Raw genomic sequence first — 24,630 nt, forward strand, 5'->3', positions numbered from 1 at the left:
AACCGCGGTGTTGGCCGTCGAATGGCGCTAGCTGTGCAGCATTTGTGCACCGCCGCCGTCAGTGTCAGCCAGTTTGCCGTGGCATACGGAGCTCCATCGCAGTCTTTAACACTGGTAGCATGCCGCGACAGCGTGGACGTGAACCGTATGTGCAGTTGACGGACTTTGAGCGAGGGCGTATAGTGGGCATGCGGGAGGCCGGGTGGACGTACCGCCGAATTGCTCAACACGTGGGCCGTGAGGTCTCCACAGTACATCGATGTTGTCGCCAGTGGTCGGTGGAAGGTGCACGTGCCCGTCGACCTGGGACCGGACCGCAGCGACGCACGGATGCACGCCAAGACCGTAGGATCCTACGCAGTGCCGTAGGGGACCGCACCGCCACTTCCCAGCAAATTAGGGACACTGTTGCTCCTGGGGTATCGGCGAGGACCATTCGCAACCGTCTCCATGAAGCTGGGCTACAGTCCCGCACACCGTTAGGCCGTCTTCCGCTCACGCCCCAACATCGTGCAGCCCGCCTCCAGTGGTGTCGCGACAGGCGTGAATGGAGGGACGAATGGAGACGTGTCGTCTTCAGCGATGAGAGTCGCTTCTGCCTTGGTGCCAATGATGGTCGTATGCGTGTTTGGCGCCGTGCAGGTGAGCGCCACAATCAGGACTGCATACGACCGAGGCACACAGGGCCAACACCCGGCATCATGATGTGGGGAGCGATCTCCTACACTGGCCGTACACCATTGGTGATCGTCGAGGGGACACTGAATAGTGCACGGTACATCCAAACCGTCATCGAACCCATCGTTCTACCATTCCTAGACCGGCAAGGGAACTTGCTGTTCCAACAGGACAATGCACGTCCGCATGTATCCCGTGCCACCCAACGTGCTCTAGAAGGTGTAAGTCAACTACCCTGGCCAGCAAGATCTCCGGATGTGTCCCCCATTGAGCATGTTTGGGACTGGATGAAGCGTCGTCTCACGCGGTCTGCACGTCCAGCACGAACGCTGGTCCAACTGAGGCGCCAGGTGGAAATGGCATGGCAAGCCGTTCCACAGGACTACATCCAGCATCTCTACGATCGTCTCCATGGGAGAATAGCAGCCTGCATTGCTGCGAAAGGTGGATATACACTGTACTAGTGCCGACATTGTGCATGCTCTGTTGCCTGTGTCTGTGCCTGTGGTTCTGTCAGTGTGATCATGTGATGTATCTGACCCCAGGAATGTGTCAATAAAGTTCCCCCTTTCTGGGACAATGAATTCACGGTGTTCTTATTTCAATTTCCAGGAGTGTATATTTGAAATTCTGATGCACTGTAAAGTATTACAGTATGGTTTTATTTCTATGACTTGACTTTAGATTTCCTATCAATCCAACGCGAAGAGCTCTCTGGAGGTGAGCAATACACTTGGTTTTCATTGTTTGGTTATTCCCAAGTAACTGAAAAGTCCTGGCAAGAAATATCCTGCAAAAGGGGACTACTGTTTTGAAACGCGATAATTTAATATAAAAGTACTGTAACTACATGTAGTTAATTAAATCTTCAGTAAAATGTGTGGAACACCTGTTACGGTGGTAAAATTATGAGTACTTAAAGGGTTACATATTTGTTAAAGCAAAGTTCCGTATCTAAGTCCAGGCTATTTAGATTATCACTGTGTTGTAGTACCACGTAAATTGCTGTTATTTGCCACAATGAATGTCACTTGGTAGGTAAAATTTAAAAACAAAGCAGATGTGTAAACTACAATGGCCCTGACAGTCTTAAATTCCGTTCTTTTCCTTCGTAATTTAATGAATCTTTCACTTTATTGACATTACAGCTGGCTTGTTTATATCGTCCCTGCATACACCTATGGGGCACGAAAGGAAATAAGGTAAGTTTCTTACAAACTTGAACATTTAAAATTTGCATTTGACTTGAAAATGCAACGAATACAAATCGGTGCCTCTAAACTATCAATCATTGTTTTTGGAGTTCTAGCTTTATCAATTATCGACACAAACACAATGAGAGTGAATGGAAATGGATAACGAAAGCACGCTTTTCATAGCACATGCTTCTCTTCTCTGTTCTTCGAAGTGTATAAACAAAAAGGAATTACAGTACTGAGGCCAGAAGCCTCATATTTTCGTGTCGTATTACTGTATCGAATACGCATTTAAGACCAGAAAAATGTTTGAAATTGCGTTCCTTATGCTGTGCACACGACAGAAATAACGAACAAGAAGCAAATTGTAAACACTCGTCTGCTAATGTTTTGGGGGATCCAAGATGGCGGCTTCAAAACAACGTACAGCGTAAGTCTGTAGCGCCATCTCCCCTTATTCTACCTCCATGGGTGGAACGGACAGCGTTCGTTAGCAATAAAAATGTTTTATAAAACCGTTGATAGTTTGGTAGCAACGCAGAGGGAATTTCGACGTTTTTATAATTTAGGACGTCATAATGCCGTTCCGTCGAAACAGGTGGTAAAATGTTGGATCAATAACTTTGAAGAGACTGGATCTGTCCTCAAGAAGAAACTAACAGGACGACCAAGAAGTATGCGTTTTCCAGCGTACATTGATGTTGTACGCGAGTCTGTCTTAACGGAACCCACGGTGTTCAATTCGTTAGCAAGCAGCAGTGGTTGGAATGTCCCGGGAGCGTGTTCGCAGAATTCTTCATCTCGATTTAAAATTTCATCCGTACAAACTATAGATGGCGCAACAATTGACGGACAACGATTACCGGTTACGATTAGGATTCTGTCAACAAATGATAACAAAAATAAACAATAAATTTCCAAACAGGTGGTGACTGTCAGATGGGGCACATTTTCATCTCACAGGTTATGTGAATAAACAGGACTACTGTTACTGGGCAAACACAAATCCTAATGATTCTGTCAACAAATAACAAAAATAAACAATGGATTTCCAAACAAGTAGTGGATGTCAGATGAGGCACATTTTCATCTCACAGGTTATGTGAATAAACAGGACTACTATTACTGGGCAAACTTAAATCCTAATGACGTTCATGAGCGCCCTTTTCACGGCAGTAGAGTGACAGTATGGTGTGGTGTTTCATGACATGGGATTATCGGACTGTACCTTTCCGCAAATGAACAGGGAAACACAGTAATTGTCAGCGCTGATCGTTACGTGGAGATGTTACGAACTTTCGTCACACCTCCATTGAACAACTTTCCTAGCCGGCCGCTGTGGCCGAGCGGTTCTAGGCGCTTCAGTCCGGAACCGCGCTGCTGCTATGGTCGCAGTTTCGAATCCTGCCTCGGGCACGGATGTGTGTAATGTCCTTAAGTTTGGAACCGCGCGAACGCTACGGTCGCAGGTTCGAATCGTGCCTTGGGCATGGATGTGTGTGATGCCCTTGGGCTAGTTGGGTTTAAGCAGTTCTAAGTCTAGGGGACTGATGACCTCAGACGTTAAGTCACATAGTGCTTAGAACCATTTTGAACAACTTTCCAAACGTTCAAGAAGCCTGGTTTCAACTGGACGGAGCGACATCACACACTGCTCGGTAATCAATGGTCTGCGAGAATTGTTTGCTAACCGTGTGATCTCACGATTCGGTAACATTCCCTGCCCCCCTAGATCTCCAGATTTATCCGTTTGCGATTTTTTCTTGTGGGGCTACCTCAAGAACAAAGTCTACACGACTCGACCAAGAACCCTAGATTAGTTAAAACAGCGAATTCGGGATGCAATTCTCAGTACCCCAGCTGAGATGTTGCAGCGGTCAATGACGAATCTCAACAGCATATTTCACGAATGGCTCCAAATGGCTCTGAGCACTATTGGACTTAACGTCTAAGGTCATCAGTCCCATAGAACTTAGAACTACTTAAACCTAACTAACCTAAGGACATCACACACATCCATGCCCGAGGCAGGATTCGAACCTGCGACCGTAGCGGTCGCGCGGTTCCAGACTGTAGCGCTTAGAACCGCTCGGCCACCCCGGCCGGCTTTCACGAATGTATTCGTACAGGAGGACGTCATCTAAAGGCCATCAATGTTTCGTAAATGGCAAAGCTGTAAGGTTTCAATAACTATGAATGCAATTTCCTTCCTTCACCACTTCTAGTTTGATTTGATTGTGGAAATTTTCCTGTTTTTCTCGGTCACCCTGTACGGAGTGATCAAAAAGTCAGTATAAATTTGAAAACTGAATAAATCACGGAGTAATGTAGATAGAGAGGTACAAATTGACACACAAGCTTGGAATGACATGGGATTTTATTACAACCAAAACATACAAAAGTTCAAAAAATGTCCGACGGATGGCGCTTCATCTGATTAGAATAACAATAATTAGTATAACAAAGTAAGACAAAGCAAAGATGATGTTCTATACAGGAAATGCTCAATATGTCCACCATCATTCCTCAACAATAGCTGTAGTCGAGGAATAATGTTGTGAACAGCACTGTAAAGCATGTCCGGAGTATGGTGAGGCATTGGCGTCAGATGTTGTCTTTCAGCATCCCTAGAGATGTCGGTCGATCACGATACACTTGCCACTTCAGGTAACCCCAAAGCCAATAATCGCACGGTCTGAGGTCTGGGGACCTGGGAGGCCAAGCATGACGAAAGTGGCGGCTGAGCACACGATCATCACCAAACGACGCGTGCAAGAGATCTTTCACGCGTCTAGCAATACGGGGTGGAGTGCCATCCTGCATAAACATCGTACGTTCCAGCAGGTGTTTATCAGCCAGGCTGGGGATGATGTGTTTCTGTAACGTATCGGCGTACCTCTCACCCGTCACGGTAGGAGTTACAAAACCAGCATCACGCATTTCCTCGAAGAAAAAAGGCCCGATAACGGTAGATGTGGTAAATACAACTAATACCGTGACTTTCTCGTCGTGCAATGGAGTTTCCATGACAGTTCTAGTATTTTCGGAAGCCCAAATTCTGCAGTTGTGGGCGTTGACAGACACTCGGAGCGTGAAATGAGCTTCGACGGTCCACAACACGTTACTCAACCAATCGTCATCTTCCGCCATCTTTTGAAACGCCCACACCGCAAATGCCCTCCGCTTCACTAAACCTCCAGGTAACAGTTTATGATGCCGATGGATTTTGTACGGATAGCATCGGAGGGTACGCCTAAGGGCCAACCAAACAGTAGTGTATGGAATTCCGGTGCGACGTGCGACTGCACGAGCGCTGACTTCCCCGTGCGTAGACGAACCCGCTACAGTCTCCATTTCTTCCTGAACTGTCTCAGAAGCATTACGCCTTGTGCTCGGCCGGCCACTACGGGGTCTATCGTCTAAACAATCCGTGGCTTAGAACTTCGAAATCATTCTCGCCACAGCTGCATTTGTCAATGGACCTTTGCCCGTTCGAATCCCCTTCCTATGGCGATAGGGTCGTAAGGCTGAACTAGCACATTCCCCATTCTGATAATACAGATTCACTAAAAGCGCCTTTTCAGGTAACGTCAACATGCTGCGACTGCTGGCGCATCTGATTCTCTCTCTCATTACAGATCCTTTTATACACGATTGTCACGAGCAGTCACTGACTCTCCCATTCGAGATATCTGAATTAAACAAGGCTATTAGGGAGAGAAAAATTGGTAAAGCATCCGGTCTAGATGACATCCGTATGGAGCAAATAAAGAATTTCGGCCCAGAAACAAGAAAGTGGATCCTGCAGCTTTTCAACAACTGCAAGAACCAGTGCCAAATACCAAAGACCTGGCGAAAGAGCAGGGTGATAGCTCTTCTGAAACCTGGAAAGGAAGCAAATCATCCCAAGAATTTCAGACCAGTTAGCCTTTTGAGTCACCTTTATAAACTGTTCGAACTTATGATTCTGAATAGAATCCTACCAGTAATAGACCCTCTTCTCATACCCGAACAAGCAGGATTTCGAACAGAAGCTGCACAGGGCAACTTTTGAATCTCACTCAGTTTGTAGAGGATGGTTTTGAAACCCGTCAAGTAACGGGCGAGGTATTCGTGGATCTCACAGCAGCGTATGATACTGTCCATCATCGGTTACTCCATGCAAAACTACACTCCTGGAAATGGAAAAAAGAACACATTGACACCGGTGTGTCAGACCCACCATACTTGCTCCGGACACTGCGAGAGGGCTGTACAAGCAATGATCACACGCACGGCACAGCGGACACACCAGGAACCGCGGTGTTGGCCGTCGAATGGCGCTAGCTGCGCAGCATTTGTGCACCGCCGCCGTCAGTGTCAGCCAGTTTGCCGTGGCATACGGAGCTCCATCGCAGTCTTTAACACTGGTAGCATGCCGCGACAGCGTGGACGTGAACCGTATGTGCAGTTGACGGACTTTGAGCGAGGGCGTATAGTGGGCATGCGGGAGGCCGGGTGGACGTACCGCCGAATTGCTCAACACGTGGGCCGTGAGGTCTCCACAGTACATCGATGTTGTCGCCAGTGGTCGGCGGAAGGTGCACGTGCCCGTCGACCTGGGACCGGACCGCAGCGACGCACGGATGCACGCCAAGACCGTAGGATCCTACGCAGTGCCGTAGGGGACCGCACCGCCACTTCCCAGCAAATTAGGGACACTGTTGCTCCTGGGGTATCGGCGAGGACCATTCGCAACCGTCTCCATGAAGCTGGGCTACGGTCCCGCACACCGTTAGGCCGTCTTCCGCTCACGCCCCAACATCGTGCAGCCCGCCTCCAGTGGTGTCGCGACAGGCGTGAATGGAGGGACGAATGGAGACGTGTCGTCTTCAGCGATGAGAGTCGCTTCTGCCTTGGTGCCAATGATGGTCGTATGCGTGTTTGGCGCCGTGCAGGTGAGCGCCACAATCAGGACTGCATACGACCGAGGCACACAGGGCCAACACCCGGCATCATGGTGTGGGGAGCGATCTCCTACACTGGCCGTACACCATTGGTGATCGTCGAGGGGACACTGAATAGTGCACGGTACATCCAAACCGTCATCGAACCCATCGTTCTACCATTCCTAGACCGGCAAGGGAACTTGCTGTTCCAACAGGACAATGCACGTCCGCATGTATACCGTGCCACCCAACGTGCTCTAGAAGGTGTAAGTCAACTACCCTGGCCAGCAAGATCTTCGGATCTGTCCCCCATTGAGCATGTTTGGGACTGGATGAAGCGTCGTCTCACGCGGTCTGCACGTCCAGCACGAACGCTGGTCCAACTGAGGCGCCAGGTGGAAATGGCATGGCAAGCCGATCCACAGGACTACATCCAGCATCTCTACGATCGTCTCCATGGGAGAATAGCAGCCTGCATTGCTGCGAAAGGTGGATATACACTGTACTAGTGCCGACATTGTGCATGCTCTGTTGCCTGTGTCTATGTGCCTGTGGTTCTGTCAGTGTGATCATGTGATGTATCTGACCCCAGGAATGTGTCAATAAAGTTTCCCCTTCCTGGGACAATGAATTCACGGTGTTCTTATTTCAATTTCCAGGAGTGTATACAATATGATCAACAATGCCCACCTCGTTAGACTACGCAACACCCTCCTCCAAAACCGCAGGTTTTTTGTTGAATTTCAAGGACAACGCAGCCGCTGGAGAGCCCAGAAAAATGGTCTACCTCAGGGAAGCGTCTTGGTTCCACTTCTCTTCAACATCTATACCAACGACCAGCCATTGACCCCAGGCACAAGGAGATTCTTATATGCAGATGACCTAGCCCTTGCTACGCAAAGCTCATGCTTTGAAAGAGTGGAAAGAAACCTGACAACATCACTCAGAACACTGTCAAGCTACTACAATCGGAACCAAACCCTTCGAAGACACAAGTGTGTGCCTTTCATTTAAGAAACAGGGAAGCTAATCGTGAGCTACATATTGCATGGTCAAGCATCCAACTCCAGCATCATCACGCACCTAAATACTTGGGAGTCACTCTCGATAGAACTCTGACATTCAAAACTCACTGCAAGAACACCAAAATGAAAATCTCCGCTCGAAACAACCTAATTCGCAAACTAGCAGGGACACAGTGAGGATCACATCCACAAACTATTCGCTGTTCTGCAATGGCATTGTGCTTTTCTACAGCTGAATATGCTTCTCAAGTCTGGTACAGATCATCTCATGCCAGACAAGTAGACATTGCTCTCAACGAAACCTGCAGGTTGATCACAGGTGCTTAAGACCTACCCCAACTGATAAGCTCTACTGCCTGGCTGGAATAGCGCCACCATGGATACGCAGAACAGTGGCTGTCAACAAGGAGAGACTGAAAGTGGAACAGGACAGTGCCCATCCACTGCACGGACATAATCCACCACAGCAACGGCTGAGATCGCGGAAGAGCTTCCTGAGAACATCCGAGAAGCTCACCATTTCACCAGAGAAGGCAAGGCTGGAGTTACGGAAGAAGTCGACGCCTCACCTGCAGACGCCAGAAGCTGAAGAACTACCACCTGGACACAACGAGAGCTGGCTCGTGTGGAAATCTTTAAACAGATTACGATCAGGGGTTGGACGATCCAGAGACAACCTGAAGAGATGGGGCTTCGTAACAGAAGATACGTCCTGTGATTGTGGACAAGAACAAACCACAAGCCACGTGCCCCAGTGTCTTTTGTGCCCTACATCCTGCACGAAGATTGATCTCCTGCAAGCCATTCCAAACGCCTTGGAGGTTGCAAAGTACTGGGCACATGTAATATAAATACAATTTGTGTATATATATGCACATATTTATTGATGTGTATGGCTACTGTAAATTTGTATGTTTCTGATTCGAGAATATACTGACGTTTTGCTGTCCAGCGCCATCTCTCGGACATTTTGTGAACTTTTATTTTCTTTTTTTTTTTGTTCTAATAAAACCCCATGTCATTCCAAGCATGTGTGTCAATTTTTACCTCTCTATCTACATTATTCCGTGGTTTATTAAGTTTTCAAATTTATACTGACTTTTTGATCACCCGGTATTTACGAAAAATGTGAACATAGGCTTCAGCTTACAAGGGAACCTCCCCATCGCACCCCCCTCAGATTCAGTTATAAGTTGGCACAGTGGATAGGCCTTGAAAAACTGAACACAGATCAATCGAGAAAACAGGAAGAAGTTGTGTGGAACTATGAAAAAATAAGCAAAATATACAAACTGAACCGTCCATGGGAAACATAGGCAACATCAAGGACATTGTGAACACAGGAGCGCCGTGGTCCCGTGGTTAGCGTGTGCAGCTGCGGAACTAGAGGTCCTTGGTCCAAGTCTTCCTTCGAGCAAAAAGTTTTTTTATTTTCAGACACTTATCAAAGTTCAGGCACTCACACATAATCAACTTCGCTATACAAAATTCCAAGACATGTTCAGATTTGCTCGGACATATGCAGGATTTGACGGTCTACACACGGAAAAATTTGAAAACTTTAAAAACATATGTTTTGACAGAGCACAGAGAAAACTGTGCGACTGTGAAACTGTTGCATTCATTTGTTGAAGTTTATGTGACACACTCTTATGTTTTCATCAATTTTTTGGAAGTGATTATCACATCCACAAGAAAACCTAAATCGGGCAAGGTAGAATAATCTTTTTACCCATTCGCCAAGTGTGCAAGTTATGTGGGTCGACAACATATTCCTGTCATGTGACGCACATGCCGTCACCAGTGTCGTGTAGAATATATCAGACGTGTTTTCCTGTGGAGGAATCGGTTGACCTATGACCTTGCGATCAAATGTTTTCGGTTCCCATTGGAGAGGCACGTCCTTTCGTCTACTAATCGCACGGTTTTGCGGTGCGGTCGCAACACACAGACACTGAACTTGACAGACAGTGAACAGAGACGTCAATGAACGAACGGACAGATCATAACTTTGCGAAAATAAAGTAAGTAAACTTTTCGCTCGAGGGAAGACTCGAACCAAGGACTTCTCGCTCCGCATCTGTTCACGCTCTCCCGCCGACTGCGCCTCTAGCGGCCACGGCATTTAGCGCGCACTATACTTGCTCTCCTGTTTACGAGAACCTGCTTCCGCGACGAGTACGTACGCTGTACAGGGAGATAGGAGAGACCGCTACCTTACTGCATGCTCCGTGCCTCTGAGCAGCCTCGTGATCAATAAGGGCGGCGTCGCAGCGCTGACTCACACACAAGCTGCTGCGCGGCCGAGGTCATGGCAACTTGTCTGCCTGTACTGCGCGCACGGCTGTCCCCTCCAAGGCCACGCCGAACGGCGCGACCGCTGAATGGCCGCTGCTGCCTGCGTCCGTGTTACCGACTTTCACCGACCGCAATCTTCACATCCGCCAATCCCTCACCGAGCTAATCCACACATCGATTTCAATCCGACCCTCACTAAATGCAAACGGAACGCAGCGGCGGGTGATGTCATTGACAAACGGTGGAGTGTTCTACATTTACAGTGAGTCCAAAAAGTATTCGTCTAGTTGTAATTTTTTTTTTTAACTTAGTATATGTCATATAATGTTGACTGGAATACTCTCTTTCAAATTCTGAAGGTGGCAGGGGTAAAATACAGGGAGCGAAAGGCTATTTGTACAGACTGTAGCGCCTAGAACCACTCGGCCACGACGGCCGGCTACAGAAACCAGATGGCAGTTATAAGAGTCGAGGGACATGAAAGGGTTCAAATGGTTCAAATGGCTCTGAGCACTATGGGCCTTAACATCTGTGGTGATCAGTCCCCCAGAACTTAGAACCACTTAAACCTAACTAACCTAAGGACATCACACACATCCATGCCCTTGGCAGGATTCGAACCTGCGACCGTAGCGGTCACGCGGTTCCAGACTGAAGCGCCAAGAACCGCACGGCCACAGCGGCCGGCGACGTGAAAGGGAAGCAGTGGTTGGGAAGGGAGTGAGGGTTGTAGCCTCTTCCCGATGCTATTCAATTTGTACATTGAGCAAGCTCTAAGGAAACAAAAGAAAAATTCGGAGTAGGTATTAAAATCCATGAAGAAGAAATAAAAACTTTAAGGTTCGCCGATGACATTGTAATTCTGTCAGAGATAGCAAAGGACTTGGAAGAGCAATTGAACGCAATGGACAGTGTTTTGAAAGGAGGATATAAGATGAACATCAACAAAAGCAAAACAAGGATAATGGAATGTAGTCGAGTAAAATCGGGTGATGCTGAGGGAATTAGATTAGAAAATGGGACACCTAAAGTAGTACAGGAGTTTTGCCATTTGGGGAGCAAAATAACTGATGATGGTCGAAATAGAGAGGAAATGAAATGTAGACTGGCAATGGCAAGGAAAAGGTTTATGAAGACGTTTATCACCACGGTAAAATAAGGGAAATCAAGAGTTCGAACGGAAAGATACAGGTGTTCATTTTTTCCGCGCGCTATACGAGATTGGAATAATAGAGAATTGTGAAGGTGGTTCGATGAACCCTCTGCCAGGCACTTAAATGTGATTTGCAGAGTATCCATGTAGATGTAGATGTATTGCATCCTCTAGGTGGTTCGTGATACTAAAGACTTTGCCAGTAGAAGAAATCTGTTTCAAATTTCCGAAGATGTACGAATGCTCATCGCTCTTAACATAAGCGTATTCGAATCAAAGTTTACTGAACATGTCTGTCCTGTTTCGGTCCATTTTACGACCTCTCAAAATACTGGATACTTCTTTTAATACCCTGCCTAGGCCGGTACATACACAAACACATCAGTTAATATTTATAGATTGTACACCTTATCGGTTCTGCCTTTTTCCTATGTAGCGATTAACGTCAGAAACAACCCAGTTTCAGTTCTTCAGTCGAGTTAACTGCTTCCCTGCAAAAACATTATTTTACATTAGTTGTTTCATCAACTTTTGTTTTTATTTGTAAACAATGTCGGCTTATTCTCTGATTAGCTATCGTACAGCCTACATATTTTTTGCTTTCAGAACGCTCATTGCAAAAATAATATAGAATTCGTCAAGGAACGTTTGCAGCGCGTCACGAAAACAAACCAAAATGCATAAATAAAGACTACGAAGACCCAAAAAGTACGAAATCCACTACTACATAGACGACAGAGCGCTCCGAAAATAGATTGGCTTGCGATGTTGGCAGATCTTGCCCTCCTTCTCCCTACCCCGCCCCACACCAATGTCGGAACTTTCTTCGCGACGAACCTTGACCTTACACGAACGTTCGTAGAAGCGGTGTTGGTAAATCTGTTTACGAAACGGATTTGAGAGCCTTACGTAAACCTGGTTTCTGACAACTCAGCGCCTATGAGTACCATGCACGTAATTTTATGTTGCTTTCAATGTTGGAATGAATGCCACTCCCGTGACATTTCAGGCGTAGCACCATGCCCGTAATACAGAGGGGTCCAAACAAATGTATCCACTGTTTAAAAGTCCATAACTTGCAAACTAATTGGCGGAGTTGTCTCATTTTTGGTGAAAGTGTAGCTTAAAGACCAACTTAAAGATATCAAATGGTCACCATTAACATCCACACACAAACGATGCCACCGAACTGCAGCACGAACTAATGACTGCAACGTGTTCAGTTGGATATTTGCACATGAATGTACCATGGATTCTCGAAGTTCATCCAATGCGCGTGGCTTTTGTCGATAAACGCCGTCCTTTAGTGTTCCCCGCAGGTAAAAGTCCAGAGGAGTTAGGCCTGCGGAACGTGGTGGTTACTTCACAGCACCTCTACGGCCTATCCATCCTTCCTCGTAGATTTTCGTCGAGATACGCCCTAACACGATTTTGGTAGTGGGCTGGGGCACCATCTTGTTGAAAGTAAACTCTTCCGTCTCCATACAAGTCTCGGATGGAAGGTAAAATGGATGTCTGAAGCTTCTGAAGCTACACCTCACCGGTAACTGTGCCGTCAAAGAAGAATGGCCCAACGAAGCCCCGGTAAGACAACCCACACCACACATTTACTCCTGGCAAATTCACGGCTTTGTCTACATGGACGTTCGGATTTTCGGCGGCCCAGTAGATGCAATTGTGGCGATTTACTGTACCATTGAGTTTGAACTGCACAGTCATCTCTGCAAACTCTTGATCGTTGCGCACCATCTTCGTAAATCACCTGCAGTACTCCATTCTACTGGGTCGTCCTCGTTCATTGCGTGTAGCAATCGTGGGATGTAGCACTTCCACTTTGCTGTCTTCAAAATTCGCCGAATACTTGAGCGACTCACTCCAGTTTCACGGGCACACCGTCTCACAGACTTCTGTGTTGAGCGAGTGAATTGTTGTAACACAGGACGGGAGTTAGCTGGACTTGTTACTGTCACAGGTGGTCCAGATCGTTGTTTGTGCACGTCTTTAACACAGCCTTCGGTTTCAAATTTGTCTCGAATGAGACGAATCGTTAAACGTGTTGGTGGCTCTGTTTGACATTCATTTCGCCATTGCCGTTGAACGTCATTAATGTTTTCGTACTTAAAATACCACTTCAAAACTGACTTCCTTTCATCGAATGTAAGCCTTGCGCCAGCCATGTTTACTCGAGTAACTAGGTGCAACTAAGAACAAAACACTCACTATCTGGCGACTGTCATCTGACAAAACAAAACACCGCAATACAACGCTTGTGTGGCGATTGCCGGAACTGCAAACTATTACACTTCCGAAGATGAGACAAGGCCGTCAATTACTTTGCCTGTAATGGACTTTTAAACAGTGGATACATTTTTTTGGACCCCCTCTGTGGTATGGACGTTAGTTCTCGCTGAGATGTGTCAGAAATTTTTACGAACTCTTTCCAACACAGAAAGCAACGGAACACGGGCGTGGTACTGGAAGTGTTGAGTGTGTGATGTGGTTGCCCGCTTGATCTGCGCCTAACTGCTGCCCCCTGCGTTCATTTCAGCCTGGTTCCCGCGCTGAAGTCTTCATCTCCAACTACGATATTCTACCATTCCACACTCCCCTGCATTACCAAATTAACTGTACCTTGACGTCGCATGATGCGTCCTCTCAATCTGTACAATCTTTCAGTCAATTTGAATGGAATGATAAATTAAAAAAAAAAAAAAAAAAAAAAAACATTTACGGCGCGTCTATTCATGAATGAAATGTGATCAGCTAACAATCGTAAGCTGCCTCGGCAGTTAACATGCACGTGAGTTCCCTAACTTCTTCACAGGAAACTGTCTTTGGCTCAAAGCGGTGACCTCACGGTGCAGTATTGTTAAAATAAATACCTCCCTACTAGAACATATCACGTAAGCACACACAAAACGAGTAGTCAACTTTTTCTGCTAGTGTAGCTGCCAACCAAACATCAACGAAAAGAGTTGCGTCCGACATAACTTCCCGTCGGTAAGCTCAAGTTCAGTTGTTTTCCCCGGCCAGGTATGTTGACGTTATTTTTTTTAATAAATTAAATTTGTGTCGTCGCAGTGACTGTGACTTTAAGGTATTCTTGTGACTGTTTCACTTAGTCGATATCTCGTAGGGAGCAACACAAAACTATACGTTTTCTTTCTTTCATTTAACTGCATTCAGCTATCTTGCGATTCATGGCTCTATACTCTGGGAGACGAGTCTTTGGTATTGACAGCTCGGTAGCATCTTTCCGTTGCCTAGCGACCGCAGGCAGGCAACCAATGACGGCCTGACTTTGAGCGGGTAGCAAGGGCCACGTTGCCGCTCTGAAACCCGGTCGCGCGCGCTTATGAAACTTACCAGTGTCTCGCGTGTAGGCGGTGCGGTCGTTCGTCGTTTGTCTGAAGTTGAATTCGTTTTTGTTGTTTTTAGTGTTTCTTTGTTTATGTTTCGTTGTAAACAATGTCTAGTGCGGCGGGTAGTACCAGCCCAACACAAGAAGTGAAACGGAGGAAGAAAAGTGTGCTACACACCCAGGCCCGTGAATTCGTGTGCTCTGTGAGGGATTACTTTGAGAAAGAAAAGGACAAAAATGGGCCCTTAATTCCTGATGTTCAGGTTGTGAAGAGAACTGCAGCAGCATTGAAAATAAGTAAGAACACTGTTGTAAAGATAGGGAAAGAACAGTATAGTGTAGATTGTGACGAGAGTGGCACAACAAAGCTGCACACACCAGGAAAGAAGCGACCGAGAAATAAGCAGGTGACAGCTTTGGACGATTTTCAGACAGACGCTATTCGTCGTCATATATACAGCTATTATAAGAGAAGGGAACATCCCACTCTATCTAAATTACAGGTGTCGCTTCAGAAAGACGATCTTTTTAAAGGGAGCAAATTTTCATTGCGTACAGTGTTGAAAGACATAGGCTTCAGCTATTCACTGTTTAACGGAGGCAAAATATTAATGGAAAGGACAGATGTAGTTGCATGGCGGTGCAGATTTCTGCGCAGGATCATGGGTGTGGAATTCGAAAGTATAGTGTGGTTAGATGAAACTTGGGTCAATGCCAGCCATTCTTTACGTAGAGGCTGGAATGATGGAACGCCCGAGGGGACAATGGCAGTGCCTGTTGGCAAAGGAGGGCGCATTATTGTCTTACATGCAGGAACATCGAAAGGTTTTGTGCCAAACTGCTTGAAAATGTTTCGGTCAAAAAAGACGGGAGATTACCATGAAGAAATGAACAGTGTAGTATTTCAAGAATGGTTCGAGACATCGCTTATGACGAATCTGACAAGTCCATCAGTGATTGTTATGGACAATGCGCCTTATCATTCCGTTGTTCACGATAAGGCACCAACCTTGGCAACAAAAAAAGACGATATCATTCAGTGGTTGAAACGGCGAAAAGTAGATTTCAGAGAAGATTTAAGGAAGGCGGAACTGCTCGAAATTGTGGCACAAAAGAAACCCAATTTCCAACATATGTAATTGACGAGACTGCTAAAGTGCACGGGCATGAAATCGTTCGGCTTCCTCCATACCACTGTCACTTCAATGCAATTGAAGGAGTGTGGGCGCAGATAAAAAATTACATTGCTGCAAACAATAAAAGATTCACGATCTCTGAAGTGGAAACTCTCCTTCCAGCAGCTATCAATAAAGTGACAAGCGAGACGTGGGCTAAAATTGTAAACAGCACTGCAAGTGCCATCAGAGAGGCGGCCAAAACCGAAGGGGTTGTGGAAGAATGCATCGAAAATTTAATTATACATCTGGGAGAGAGCAGTGATAGTTCGAGTAGTGCTGAGGAAGACAATGTCAAATCAGATTCTGACAGTGATGTGAGTGGTGTTTTTCCATTACAGTAACTACAACGTATTCAGGAATGTAAGGAGGAAGTTTGCTATCGATCTACAACCAGATCATCATATTGTACTTTCTTCAGATTATAACTCTTAATACACTGACCAATTATTCTGTAGCTTGTAGTAGAACAAATTAATAATGCTAATACTTAACAATGGAAACCAAAACTGCTAATGTTCAACAACTTGTGAAAATAGTTTTCATTTCAGTTGTGAAGTTTAACAAATAACTTTATTATGTTTCAGCATCTTAGATACTTGTACTAAATAGCTCTCGAGTTAATATATTTCAAGCATCAACTTCAAATAAATTCACGCGTACCAATACGACTTGTATTTTGTCTCGCTTTTATTTCTGCTGCTAGAGAATGCGTGTAGCAGACAGGGCGCCGCGTGCTGTGAGCCACGTTCGGCAACAGCGCCGTCTGCCCGCCGGAACTGTCAGTACCAATCACTCGTCTCACGGACTATTAGCATTATGGGACTTAACATCGAAGGTCATCAGTCCCGTAGACTTAGAACTACTTAAACCTAAATAACCTAAGGACATCACATACATCCATGCCCGAGGCAGGATTCGAACCTGCGACTGTAGCGGTCGCGCGGTTCCAGACTGAAGCGCCTAGAACCGCTCGGTCACACCGGCCGGCTGCGATTCACGTTTACTAACAATTAACGAGAACGTGTTATGTAAACAGATGTTATCTTTTTCAGTCGTAATATTGTTCGCAATGTACCTGTGATATCTGGAAGTCTAGGACTAGTAGAGAAAACGACATCTCTCTAAAAGTTTGACGAATGAAAAGGATAGAACTGACGAGGGGTGTTCTAGGAAGGGACGGAGGTACGTGAGTTGTGACTATGGAAAATTCTTGAGAACAGTTTGTTAGTTTGTGAAAAGAGTGTTTTAGTAGTGTGCAAATACGGAACAGTTTGGACAATACTAGCCAAATTCTCGTGATAGACGAGCTAGAGATTGTGTGGTCTTTGTTGTTCAAAATGGTTCAAATGGCTCTGAGCACTATGGGACAACATCTGAGGTCATCAGTCCCCTAGAACTTAGAACTACTTAAACCTAACTAACCTAAGGACATCACACACATCCTTGCCCGAGGCAGGATTTGAACCGGGGAGGTCTTTGTTGTTTCGCTTTACTGACGAGTGGAAATTTGACTGAAGTCATTCTGTACACTGAACTTACACCTACTTCGCACAAAACTGCGTTTAGAAGGGTGGGAGCTTAGCTTCCACCCTTTTGTTTCGAGTGTAATAACAAACGGACGGCTATATACACTCCTGGAAATGGAAAAAAGAACACATTGACACCGGTGTGTCAGACCCACCATACTTGCTGAACCCATCGTTCTACCATTCCTAGACCGGCAAGGGAACTTGCTGTTCCAACAGGACAATGCACGTCCGCATGTATCCCGTGCCACGCAACGTGCTCTAGAAGGTGTAAGTCAACTACCCTGGCCAGCAAGATCTCCGGATCTGTCCCCCATTGAGCATGTTTGGGACTGGATGAAGCGTCGTCTCACGCGGTCTGCACGTCCAGCACGAACGCTGGTCCAACTGAGGCGCCAGGTGGAAATGGCATGGCAAGCCGTTCCACAGGACTACATCCAGCATCTCTACGATCGTCTCCATGGGAGAATAGCAGCCTGCATTGCTGCGAAAGGTGGATATACACTGTACTAGTGCCGACATTGTGCATGCTCTGTTGCCTGTGTCTATGTGCCTGTGGTTCTGTCAGTGTGATCATGTGATGTATCTGACCCCAGGAATGTGTCAATAAAGTTTCCCCTTCCTGGGACAATGAATTCACGGTGTTCTTATTTCAATTTCCAGGAGTATATATTTAATACGCAATTGAGATGCTGGCATTGTTAAAGTGCATTCATGATCCGTGTATCAGTTGCTAAACCGGTGGGATACAGTCACATATCCAGCTCAAAAATGTTAAAGTTTATGTCTTTTGTGTGTTCTGCCGTTAAACAGACGTGACGAGGTAGCCATAAATCTTTACATCAAATTTGGTCATTGTTTTAATAATTATTATGATTAGTCACCGCCATCTTACAGCAGATCAGCGGTCTTCGAAACAGCAGAGCGTCTGATCGCGAGAGAGAATAAATAATCTCTGACTTCAAACCTGACTCCATCTTTGTTTATATTACGTAACAAAAGAATCGTTATCCTAATAAAAGGTGTACTGAGACGAATTGCATAGACAGTGAAAGTAATTCTTTTAAGAAGTAAGCAACAGTGTTATATGTTAATCCGAAGGTAAGTTGCGTTGTTAATTTATTATTTACACGTCAAGTTCCGTAGGACCAAATTTTCCCTCACAGTGAGAACTTCACCAGCGGATGATATAATCCGAATTGTGTATTACCTCAGAGTTTACGGAGCGAGTAATATCTTCTTTCTTTTCTGCCACACCTCGATGTTACGAGAAATATTTTTGAAAAACGATTTGTGTGAGCTACAGATGAGATTATAGCAACTGCCTCATAAACAGAATTAAAGGTACGTCTTGTTCAAATGGCTCTAAGCACTATGGGACTTAACATATGAGGTCATCAGTCACCTAGACTTAGAACTACTTAAACCCAACTAACCTAAGGACATCACACACATCCATGCCCGAGGCAGGATTCGAACCTGCGACCGTAACTGCAGCGCGGTTCCGGACTGAAGCGTCTAGAACAGCTCGGTCACAGCAGCCGGCCTGTCTCGTTGCGAAGAGTAAGAGACAATTTTCGTGTGGTTGCCAGATGCTCAAGTTGAGACCAGTCAGAGATGCCACTAACTCTCACTGCGTTTATGTATTAGTCAGTATTACGATTAATCTAACTACTGTTAGGATTTAGATCGTCATATGCGACACACACTAATACTTCGTTATTACGATTGATCGCAACTTTTGCTACATTGATCTGCCAACACATGTAAGTAAAACTATTCCGTTCACTTATTCTCTGTGTAACCATTCCGGAAAACGTGTTTGAGAAATTCTCCTATAAATCTAGTTTTCACACCTTACTCTTAATTGACAGTATTTATCCCTACAGCAGTGTATTTTATCTCTCATATGATTTATTGTAGTCTTTGTTTTCTAAGTGTGGGTGTGACTGAGTGTGTCGCGTGATAGCGTATTTTTCCTCTCAGATGATTTATTGTAGACTTTGTTTTCTAAGTGTGGGTGTGATTGAATCTGTGTGTCGCGTGATCATATCAGCCAGTGAAAGTGCAAAAACTAGCAGCCAGGTATCTGAATGAATACATTCGCTCAGGTTCGAAGTTTTACGTATTAACTGATATTGACAGAAGGTAGCTGGCGTCTTGTGATATATGAAGGGCTTATTTCAATAGTGGTACAAGTCCATTACCTCCACTTTCCTGTTTATAACGCTTTTGAAATTAATGATCCAAACAAACAGAAGGAAAGGTTCATCTCTAACAAGATGCCATATGCTTGAATATTTCTGGTATCGCAACTACAGATTTTTCAGCTCTCATTTAACTTTAGGAATCTCAGAATGAACAAAAATGGACTTGTACCACTACTGAAATAAGCCCTTCATATTCAGTCAACAAGGTACCGTGGTAGCCACGTCGTAACGCCAGTCATCAAGTATCTGCGACAGCACTGCATATCGAGTTTTAAATATACAGCGTGAGGAGAAGATATTGATTTAGGTCATATCAAGTTTCCGACAGAGCTACCGAAGGGCATGCTAAGTGGTTACAAACTCTACGAACTTTCATGAAGCTGAAACTTCCTGGCAGATTAAAACTGTGTGCCCGACCGAGACTCGAACTCGGGACCTTTGCCTTTCGCGGGCAAGTGCTCTACCATCTGAGCTACCGAAGTACGACTCACGCCCGGTACTCACAGCTTTACTTCTGCCAGTATCTCATCTCCTACCTTCCAAACTTTACAGAAGCTCTCCTGGTAGAGCACTTGCCCGCGAAAGGCAAAGGTCCCGAGTTCGAGTCTCGGTCGGGCACACAGTTTTAATCTGCCAGGAAGTTTCATATCAGCGCACACTCCGCTGCAGAGTGAATATCTCATTCTGGTTTCGTGAAGCTGTCCTAATAAATATATGGACTGTTCTGTCAGCAGTCAGGGAAGTGAGATGCAGTTAGGACAATTATATTACCTCTGCAGAATGGCACGTGGCTGTCTTAATCGAGATAGCTATTTGTTTGCCGTTTTACTCCTTACAAAGAAATTCTTTTCCAATATTCACTTGAGCCTACAGTAAACATACATTGACAACAAACAAATAACACTAATTTTTAGAGAGGACAAAGGCAATGCGTGAAATGAAATTGTGCAAATGGCTCTAGGCACTATGGGACTTAATATTTAAGGTCGTCAGTCCCCTAGACTTAGAACTACTTAAACCTAACTAACCTAAGGACATCACACACATCCATGCCCGAGGCAGGATTCGAACCTGCGACCGTAGCAGCAGGGCGGTTCCGGACTGAATCGCCTAGAATCGCTCGGTCACAGCTGCCGGCGCGCAAAATCGCATGCGTATTATGTTTCCCCTCAAAACCTTTCTCTAATACGTTGAAGCCGAGATTACCATAGGTAAAAAACCTTGACTTCTCTGGGGGGAAACCGAGCAGACGCAATAACCCAAGGCAGACAATATCTGCGTAATTAGTATCAAAGCAGACCTTACACATAATAGTCGCAATTATGGAGAGAGAAAGGACAATACACATTGAGGCAACACCATTATTAAACTGGCATAGTAAAGACTAACACGAAATATCAAGAATTCGTATGTCTCCATGGCATGAGAGATAAGGAAAACGGGTGAGGTTACCATAGAAAAACGCAAGAGACTATTAAATATAGGTGAGGTATTCGCATCAGTGTAGAGGTAGTATGCTTGGTAAACAGACGAGTTGCTGGTTTGATAGGTGACAATGTTATCAAAAAGCTTCAGAAAATCTGTTTCGCGAAGTGTTATGGTCGTGAACACTTTCCGTCTTGTGCTGACATACGCACGTATAAACACTCGCCTGCGTGGTGGAAACGCTAGTGACATACTTGTCTAATAGACTTACTATTCCAAGCGATGAATGTAAACATGGAAGAGGACAGCATATGAAGATGCGGGCTATCTGAAATCGCATTCACTGCTTTTAGGAATTAATTTCTTCGCGACTAAGGCCGTATTATTCCGAGAAGTCCTCTGGCCTTCGATCTTTCGAATGCTGCCGCGGCGTATCTGGTTCGTATAAACGACTTTTCCTCAACAGTAGTTTAAGCTATGCAAGCATTGGTGACAGCAGGTGTGCGAAAATTACGATAAGTGCACAGAATAATAGGAGGAACGTTCTGAATTCCTCGTCCGAGATTTCAATGGTTACTTATGGCTGTAGAGTTAAGACGTTTCTTGTACTGGCTGTATTAGCCCTTTGATCTGATTTCGGTTTGAGGCAGCCTCGGTGCTGCGTAGAATGCAGTCATGTCATCCTGTTTCATTACTTCCTGCACGTTTCGGTCGAAGCAACGATTATATCCACTATTTTGTACGCGCCCCTGTCGTAGTGGAAATATGTGGTAAGGACTATGGGACCAATCTGCTGAGGTCATCGGTCCCTAGGCTAACGCACTACTTAATCTAACTTACGCTAAGGACAACACACACACACTCACGCCCGAGAGAGGACTGGAAGCTCCGACGGGGGGACATGTCTTAGTGCGCTTTTGTATAACTACCCACAAAAGAAACGTACGTGTTATTTCATACAAAAGATTCTGAAAGAAGTATGTACTAAATATCAACATTGTAGGTAATAAATTGTGAAATTTTCTAAACCTTTCGTAGTAACTTGCGCTTTAGATAATTATTTCGGAAACTAGCTACACGGACGTGCTTCGCGACGGAAGTTAAAGAAGGGCCATAGCATACCACAGATTTCTAGGATTCCATACCACAGTGGGTAAAAACGAAACACTTATAGCACCACTTTTTCAATAAATTCGTTTTTCCTAACAAGGAAGCCAAATATAAATGAAACCTTTCGAACAAGCAAAGCAATTTCGTCTAGCTTGTAACACAGGAAGCGAATTCAGTAAATTTCTATACCCTAGCAAAATAAATTCGATGTCAGTTTGTAATCGCAAGCATAAACTTCGGAAAACACTTCTGTCACTGACGTAAAGGAAACTAACAGCGCCATCTAATAGTTCTTTGGTGTACCATGCCATGACTGAGGTAACGTGCGAGCTACTAAGTTGAGCATTTTGTATTACATTTTTCCCCTCAATCCGCTTTTGATGAAATAAAGCCTGTATGTTGGCCCAACCTGTGAAACCCTCATGGAAATTCGTCTAATAATTTTGGCCATTGGAGAGTTCACAGACAGGACAGTTTCATAGTTTTATTTTTAGGTGAAAGAAAATCAGCAGCTTTCTGGAGGAAAGCCATCCACTTTTTAACGAATTCCGACAGAACTCTCTCAACTTTTGCGACGCTTTGCTGAGTCATCTAGCTTCTGCTTCAGATTAGATGCGCGTTTAGGAAATGTTGAATGTCTGCAAGGAGAGACAAAGAGAGATTTGTTTAAAACGTAGCGGGCCGGGGTGGCCGAGCGGTTCCAGGCGCTATATGCCTCGGGCATGGATGTGTGTGATGTCCTTAGGTTAGTTAGGTTTAAGAAGTTCTAAGTTCTAGGGGACTGATGACCTCAGAAGTTAAGTCCCATAGTGCTCAGAGCCATTTGAACCATTTGATTTTAAAAGGTACGTCGGATTGTACCCATGTGGAGTAACAATAGAAACGGCCCGCCCGGTTGGCCGTGCGGTCTACCGCACGGTTTTCCGGGCGGGAAGGAGCGCCTGGTCCCCGGCACGAATCCGCCCGGCGTATTTGTGTCGAGGTCCGGTGAGCCGGCCAGTCTGTGGATGATTTTTAGGCGGTTTTCCATCTGCCTCGACGAATGCGGGCTGGTTCCCCTTATTCCGCCCCAGGTAGACTATGTCGGCGATTGCTGCGCAAACAAGTTCTCCACGTACGAAAATGGCTCTGAGCACTATGGGACTCAACTGCTGTGGTCATCAGTCCCCTAGAACTTAGAACTACTTAAACCTAACTAACCTAAGGACATCACACACAGCCATGCCCGAGGCAGGATTCGAACCTGCGACCGTAGCAGTCGCACGGTTCCGGACTGCGCGCCTAGAACCGCGAGACCACCGCGGCCGGCTCTCCACGTACGCATGCACCATCATTACTCTACTAGGCAAACATAGAAGCTACATTCGTCTGGTGTGAGACGTTCCCTGGGGGTTCCACCGGGGGCCGAACCGCACAATAACCCTGGGTTCGGTATGGGGCGGCGGAGGGGTTAAGTGGACTGCGATAGTCGTGGGGTTTGCGGACCACTGCGGCTGCGGCAGGGACGGAGCCTCTCCGTCGTTTCTAGGTCCCCGGTTAACGTAACATAACAGAAACTGAACGCTATGGAGCAAGTCACGTGTAGAGTGGTAATGAGTAAAGAAGGACCGTATTATCATCGTAGCGGCACGGCTCGCATCCCACAGACAACACAGCGTGAGGCAAGGGGGCGAAGCGGTAGCCGCCGCAGTTTCTCAAGGTCAGCCCTGTGTGTGAGCGCGGTCGCGCCTGCCGGTTGCCCACACGCGGAAATAAACACACGCCGCTGGCAGCGTGCCCGGCCCGAAAGTGACGGCGCCCGTGTTTAGGTGGCGCGACTTTGCCAGCGAGAGAGCGGCTACGCCGTGCTAGTGCGAGCCGGGGCGTGCGCCTCACGCCGTGCTGTCCGTGAGAGGGAGACTGGCCAGCGCGAGTACTGACCAGCGAGGCGTCCGCCGACGCGGGCGCGCTGGCTAGAAGCAGTTGCAGCAGGGCCATGGCGAGAGCCACGCGCCGGTCGCTCATAGTACGGCGTAGACTGGCCACCTGGCTGCACTCTCGGGCGCGACGTCTGCTCTCGGCCGCAGTCGAGGCTAGACTGCCGCCGCTCCCGCGCGCTCCCAGCCACCCCCGAGCGCGTCCCGTGACGTGGCAGCGCGCCATTGGCCGGCGGACGGGCGAGTGCGGGCTGGCTGATGCAACGACGGGCCGGGGTGTGTGTGTATTATGTGCGTAGCCCGCCTTCCACGTCGCACTTGTAACGTCATGCTGGGACCGGACCCCCACAACGCTGATGCAAGAGGTCTCAGGAGTAAACCTCGTGCATACGACAGGAGCGCCCATTTCTAGCAAAAAACCTCGTAGGGGGGCATGCCCTGTTGCTAACAGTTTCCTAGATACACTGTGTGATCAAAGGTTCCGGACACCTGGCTGAAAATGACAAATGTTGTTGGTGTTAGGACAGCAACCAGCCACAAATTTACTTTCAGTTCCTTTATTTATTCAAAGGAAACCGTTACCGGTTTCGAATCGTTGTGATTCATCCTCAGACGGTTTACACGCT

At 46.3% G+C, this 24,630-nt stretch overlaps 1 protein-coding gene across 1 annotated transcript in view; it reads right to left on the reverse strand.

Moving 5' to 3' along the window:
- LOC126215189 (uncharacterized) overlaps positions 1-24,137 on the reverse strand; it is a 109,656-nt gene extending 85,519 nt beyond the window's left edge. Inside the window, exon 1 of the mRNA XM_049941858.1 lies at positions 24,009-24,137. The gene's annotated coding sequence lies outside the window, so the exon portion shown is untranslated. The remainder of the gene's footprint in view (positions 1-24,008) is intronic.
- Between the last annotated feature and the right edge of the window lie 493 nt (positions 24,138-24,630).

This window comes from Schistocerca nitens, chromosome 12 (genome assembly GCF_023898315.1).
Source record: "Schistocerca nitens isolate TAMUIC-IGC-003100 chromosome 12, iqSchNite1.1, whole genome shotgun sequence".
Classification (NCBI taxonomy): Eukaryota; Metazoa; Arthropoda; class Insecta; order Orthoptera; family Acrididae; genus Schistocerca; species Schistocerca nitens.